Genomic DNA, 7,047 nt, shown 5'->3' with positions numbered 1-7,047 from the left:
CTGGCCTCCCAAGATCCAAAGATCTTCAAAAGGTCAGTCCAATGAGCGATGGATGTATGGGGAGCAGGCCTAAGGACTACAAGGTCCTGGCAGGACAGAATGTGGGAGACGAAGCGAGAGGATCCTTGTAGTTGGTCATAAGGGTGAATGACTGCGGGACCACTGCAGCCACCATAACTTTGAAATGGGTTCATATGTATCTGTTGGGGGGGGTTATCTACCTTGAATGACCATTAATAACTGACTTTGAATGACCATTAATAACTGGTCGTACCTCAAGTGCTACCTGTATTCAGGAAAGTAAAATTCACATTCTGCTATAAATTTTCTTGTATCATTTGTGAACATAAAATACTTATGCATCTACCACTCTTATTAATGACACTAATGAAGAACATGAAGATCTTTTCAAAAAAAGGTATTCACAAAATATTTTGAGTCAGGGAGACATAATCTGTATTTCATAGCTGGAATATAAAACTATTTCACATTTGGCAGAATGAATAAACTCAGCTTCTGCATAAGCCAAAAGCTTGTACTTCCAACTTTCTGGAACAGAGTAAATGAGTATCAGTACTCATGGATGCCTCTGTTTCATGTTCTACAGAGGTAAATACTAGATCAATGGTCACCAAACAGTGGGCCGCAGCCCACTGGTGGACCGCGAGAAAATTTTGGTGGGCTGCAGAGAAATGTAACCTCCAGAGCACACCCCAAAGCAATTAATCCAAGCTGCGCAGAAATACAAGGCTGCACCACCCACATGGCCTGTGGGAACCTTCCCCGCACACTCACTCCTTACCCAACAAACTTGCCTGCTAAGTTGCTATTTTTCCTTTTTCCGAACCATCAGCTGTTCTGATGTGCCAGGAGATTTAGATTAGCTAGGAAGCAGGAAATGGTTGGATTTCTTGCATTCTAGCTAGTCTTTAGATCTTCAGCTCTGCTTTTAAGCACAGTCGAACCTTCCTTAGGACTGAAGGTTCTATTATTCAGTGCAGACTCACAGCAGGCAACTTTTTTGTGATAGACTGAGCTAGCCTATGGAAGATAAATGGATCACTGAATGATTCTGTGAGCACCTCAATCTGCCTGCCTGCTTTGCCTGATTTTGGGTAAAAGTTGCTCTTTTTTTATTAAAAAAAATCAATATTTATATGCATGGTGTATTGAAAAAAAAACCTTAAAAAAACCTTAATTTTGTGAGTTTGTTTGCTAGCAAAATTTATGTGACAGACTGAGGTAGCCGATGGCAGATAGATAGATCTCTGAATGAATCTGTGATTCTGTGAGCAACTCAATCTGCCTGCCTGCTTTGCCTGATTTTGGGTAAAAGTTGTTCTTTTTTATTAAAAAATTCAATGTTTATATAAATATTTATAATATTTACATACAAGCCATGCCCAGCCAGTCACATGACCACCAAGCCACACCCACAAATTAGGCGACACATACAGAACCAATTAGTGATCCTGGGATTTAAAATTATGAGTTTGGTGGTCCCTGAGGTCCAAAAGGTTGGCAACCCCTGTACTAGATAGTCCATGAATTGAGCTTAATTAAACTGGAGATGAAGGATGAAGCGTAGTTCAGAAGTTATGACCTTTTACATCACTTTTCCATGATCTTCCACAGCCAGTCAGTTGGTCAGAGTTTTCAAAATCTGTTTATTTTGCCTCAGACTTTTTTTTTTGAATGTTGATTGCTCTCAATGTTTTTAAACTGTAAGTAGCAACATTTTGTCTCTAAGGAAACTATTCAAATTAACCAATGTTTCCTTTTTCTTACTTTAATATTAGCCTCAGTTTATCACTCAATAAAGAATTTTTACATATTATTCTTAAAATTCGTATGACAGTCTTCAATCCCTCTCATCCCATTTAAATCTGTTTATCAGTCTAGTTACTTTATGCATCTGATGAAAAGAATGGCAGCTCACCAAATAACATTTGATAGTGAGAAAAGGTTCTACCTGATTCCTGTTTTATTGACTTCAAAATCAGACCTTGATAAGGATTAGAATTATGCAATCAATTTATTTAGTCATTTAGTAAATTTATATAGCTTTCTACACGACTGAGCAATATATAAAGTTAAATAATACAAATTGACTTTGGCACGTATCTTAAGCAACAGAGCATATCGTTTAATTTTAGGAAGAGGATGTAGAACAATGCTGATAACTCTACCATAAGGGTTTTTTTTTTAATTGAGCATTCTTGACTTTTGGTAGCTGTGAGGACAAGTTCCTGCAATTTTCTTGGCAAGAGTTTTCAGAAGTGGTTCACCACTCTTTTCTTCTTAGCACTGAGAGGGAGCGCATGACTGACCCAACTGGCTTTGTGCCTAAGACAGAAGTAGTCTTTTAGTATACAGCGGGTCTTTTAAGGTTTTTTTTTTCAATCGCTTCCCAGCCGAGAGTATATACGCAAACGCATTTTGTAATTAGGCTAGCTTCAGAGAGAGGAGCGTGCCGTTTTGTTTCTGTACGCGGGGCCCACTGCGAAGGCACTTGTCCATACTTGGAAGGGTTAAAGCCATCAGGTACTGGGTGTGGGTGAGGGGCGTGACTTGAATTTACTCCGTCCTTCCCAGCTGTGAAGGCTTGAATCAGTCACTCCTAGAGTAGCTCTTAACTTGCATATACCTGTCTAGCTTTCCTCGGTCACGTTCTCTCGCTGTTGGGTTCCCCGAGGACTGCCTCACTTCTTCGAATTCTGGATTTTGCTTTGGAGACCGCAACACGTTTTCCTGACAAACCAATGTGGAAAAACCTGCTGGAGGACCGCTGCTTCCACCAGCAAGTTTAAACCAGTACGTAACTCAGTTTCTTTCCCTCTCGGTTTCTTTCCCTTGCCTTTTCTTTCGTGCTAGAAAAAAAGTCCGTGCTTAAAGATGCTGAACTTACGGAAAGGCCAAACTGCCGTATAAGTAAAACGAAGACTACAGGTGGATAAAACGATAAGAAACGTTCATTTTGGTATCTACTCTTTAGTTACAAACTCTCTAAACTTTTGGCAGATACTTTAGTTTGGAGTTCCTTGTTGTGTCCTTTATTCCCTATATAGATATAGGGAATAAAGGACACAACAAGGAACATATATATATGTTTAATATATATATATATATATAAAATATTTCTATTTCGTGGGATACTAAGAACAATGGAGCAAATTAAATTTACGCGCACGTTTTGCTTGAGTACAAGTCTCGTTGAATGGAGTATTAACTTTTCATTGAGAAAGCATACGTTTCCTAATTAAAATAACTGAAAGGATTAATGATTACAGAGAAAGCAGCCTTTGGGTAATTAGAATCAGCTGCATTAGGAAATTAATACAATCACTTTCCTTTATATTTTAGTATGAAAGTATAATTATTTTTGTCTGAATTTAATCTAATATAGGTAAGTACATATGGAATTGCAGTCTTATTGGACAATACATATTGTTGCATAAAAGTGACTTAAAATATTGCTGAAAAAAGACAAAGACCAACAAGTACTACTGGATGATAAGGAGATGATTAATAAGCTTGTTTTAAAACTTGCATTTCAAACTCAGAAAAGATCTGGGTAGCACTTGACTAGGTGTGAGTATGTTTCAAAGTTAATAACCTTTAAAGCATCACTAACCGTGATAAATGTGGATTAGTGGGAATATCGGTCCAGCGGGCAGATGCAACAAAATACTCTGGAAATAATCAAATTTCAGAATTATATTGATATCAATATTTATATATGGATATCAATATAATTCCAAAATTTGATTATATGATATATAGATATAAATGGAACTTGATTAAGAATGATATAGATTTTATGAATGAGTTTAGGTTGTTCCTTTAAATAAGAAATCTGTTTAAAATTATATTTAAAAGGAGAGGCAATTAGGTTTGTTCTATGGCTTTAATTACTGTCCTTAGCTCAAGGCCAATGATAAAACATAATCTCAAACTGGAGAACTTGGCAGCTGTCCTCTGGTACAAGCAGCCTTTCATTATAAGAAATGGAACTAGACAGCAGGTGGTTTTTAATGCTGATATTATTGGTGATTCTCTTTCACTGTATTATTAAAAACATTCTGATCTTAGGGACTAATTTTTGACATAGTGTCTGGCTTTGCAATTGGGAGAATTCACCTAGCATTAGAATGTGTTTGCATTACCAAGATTTATAACGTAATAATCTTGCAATTTTACAACTTACATTAATTGGAGCACCCTTTAAAAATACTCCACTTTATACCTGTGAGAAACAGATATTTGAAAATATATATATTATATAGTTATTATGGAATGAAGATTCACTATGGTTCTCAATTGAATGTGCACACAATGACTAACACAAGGTTAATATTCTGTATTGTATAAAATAATCATGAGGCACTTCTTTGAATAATAAATAAACGCAGAAAGTATTTTGTTAATTATCTTTAGCATTGGGGCTAAAATAATTATGACTGGGTGATTGATAAGCAATTACCATCTAAAGGTGCTGGATTTTTTTTTCTGTTGGAAAAGTTTAGCAAAAAATTTTCAAAGAAAAAACTAAAGAAGTCCAGTTGCCTTTTGGAACCATGGAACAACGATGACCTGAGCAGTTGAGAATCTCCATAGACAATTACCATTCAGGTGTGAAGAAGAAATTCCAAAAAGGTGCAAATTCTTTCATAAGGACAGAGTGATGAGAAATAGGGAGGTCTTTTTTCCTTTGGATTATGGGAAACCAGTTTAAGTAATTTGCACTACTGTACCATATAGCGAAGTCAAAGATATATTAGAATAAAATTCATAGACGCAATTAATATTGAGTACTCATGGAGAATACAGTTTGTACTGTTACGCAATTTCAGTTTATCTCAGGCAAAAGCAATGGGTAATGAAAAAGGTGGGGGAATCTATACATTCAGGCAATATATTACATCAACTGAAGGCTAATAAGCTACTGTGTACAGATTTCCAGTTTCCCCAAGATTCCTTATCATACATTTTTATGAATTATTAACAATTAATAAAAAAGGAGAAAAGTTTCTTTTCCTTTTTCTAATCATTTCACTATCTTGGGTCATGAAGAAATCTCAGAAATTTGCAAGTTTTGTGCTGGTTTATAAATCTTCATTGTTGTAATGGTTCAATGCGAAATTTCCATTATTTCCTATCTCTTTGGCTAAAAACTTCCTAGCAGATGCGCCCATGCATTTATCCTGTTTGTTTTCCTGATGTGTCCTTCATGGAGCTCGGCATGAGGCTGCCTGGAGTATCCTCTTTACTTTCTTTGCATTGTGATATGGCTGCTGCAGTGAACAAGAGAAATTGAGAGCTATTGTGCGGGTTCAATTCTCAATGGGTACCTATAAAATATTCTTATGACTGTGATGAGTGTAAATTTGTGGGCTACCTATGAAATCATTTGTGGGGGAGATGGCAATGGCTATGAGTAATTATTGTATATCTAAATGGCAGGCATGCTTCTGTGTAGTGAGTGAAGCAAACATTCAGATAGTCATGCCATGGGTGAAAGCCTATCATGTTCTATTTTTAATTTTATCTCCTCCTTTTAAAAAAAAACATACATTACTTCTTGGAAACCATATATGATCCCATCCAGGATGCTTTGTGTACATTATTTTTATTTATTTATTAAATCTATATGTTGCCAATCTTTCTACCATCCCATTTTACAAGCTTATTCTAATGTTTAATCAGACCAGCAGTATTTATCTATCAGGACATTCAGAGAATGGGACACCAGTGGTTTACTTTTGGCAAAGAAGCTGAACTAGATATTTCCTGACTCACTTTTTAAATCGCAAATTATGCCAATTTCTTTATTTTTCTTGAAATGTATCCATTAATTGTATTAGATAACAAACCAACCCCAGACTAACATTGAACTAACTAAGGAAAAAACCTGGATTTTTCAAAGAGAATTCTTCATGTAGAAACCCTGATGATTCTTTAGCAAACTTGGTAAGAAGTTTTATTACATGCATATTTTTCTTCATGCTAATATTAAACTGGCAATAATTCTGCTGGTGTGCAACAATGTTACCTTGGTAATGAATAATATCCCCTTCCTTAAATTTTTCAAGAATTGATGTTGGAATTGTAAATTTACCTGGAAATAATCCTATTGATCTTAACTTCTGAGGAAAAGTTTAGACTTGAATTGTATGAAAGTCCCAGTGATTAGAGTTAAGGTATGGAATAGGCTGCTGGATTTTATGCAGAAATCCTCTAAGGATTTACTTTCTAATCTTTAGCAATTCTCTTTTTCTGAGCAATCTCTAAGAATAGATGAATTTCAAAAATAAAAAAAAATAGTTTAGTGTTTTAAGATATATTGCTATCACATAAATTTTGTACCTCTCCAGCTGGTATTGTGCTCTAATCAGAATGACAATATGGTATTTGCGCAATAAGTTGCAGGTGTTCACAGTCCAGTGGCATTTTCATTGTATTGGAGAAGCAAAACTAAAATTGAAAGAAGGTGAGTTGTTCATTTAGTGAAATTTCCTTAATTGTAGACATTCCATAATTGCATTCAGAAGTAATTGATTCGTAAAGCAAAGCTGTCTATTATACTAGAAAATTCTGATTAGCCTTTTTCATGCACGCACACACACACACACACACACACACACAGAGAGAGAGAGAGAGTATATTTAGCCATAGAAGCAAATCTGATCAGTTATTTGGAAGTAAAAAGCATTTTCATCATCAGGCCATTTTCACAGCCTAAATCAGACTCTGCTACACAAACCATCCACATTAGGTACTTTCATATATAATACTTTATAATTCCACATATATTATGCACTTCCTTGAGTGAAAGTGGAGTATGTATATGTGGATGCCTTCTATTACTTATTCCAGTTTAAAATTTAAATGGATTTAAAAGGAAAGGAGTTTCTTTCTCTTTGACAGACCAGCTTAAGTCTTCCAATGCTATGCTATGGCTTATAATATTTTTGTTTTTTGAAATTTTTGTAATAACATTTCCAAACATATTTTAAACATGCATAAAGAACAATTTAGTGCATAATG

The 7,047-nt window shown here is 35.3% G+C and overlaps 1 protein-coding gene across 2 annotated transcripts in view; it reads left to right on the top strand.

Annotated features, from left to right (window-relative positions):
- The first annotated feature begins 2,378 nt into the window (after window positions 1–2,378).
- Window positions 2,379–7,047, top strand: part of SP6 (Sp6 transcription factor) — a 31,658-nt gene continuing 26,989 nt past the window's right edge. The window contains exon 1 of one of the 2 annotated variants that reach the window (XM_026710732.2): window positions 2,379–2,814. The gene's annotated coding sequence lies outside the window, so the exon portion shown is untranslated. The remainder of the gene's footprint in view (window positions 2,815–7,047) is intronic. The other variant, XR_015740352.1, reaches the window with a different exon arrangement.

The sequence above is a fragment of the Pseudonaja textilis genome, chromosome Z (assembly GCF_049901715.1).
Source record: "Pseudonaja textilis isolate UNSWEBS1 chromosome Z, rPseTex1.2, whole genome shotgun sequence".
Lineage (NCBI taxonomy): Eukaryota > Metazoa > Chordata > Lepidosauria > Squamata > Elapidae > Pseudonaja > Pseudonaja textilis.
Note: the sequence above shows the minus strand (reverse complement) of the source record. Positions and strands in the feature narration are given on the sequence as shown.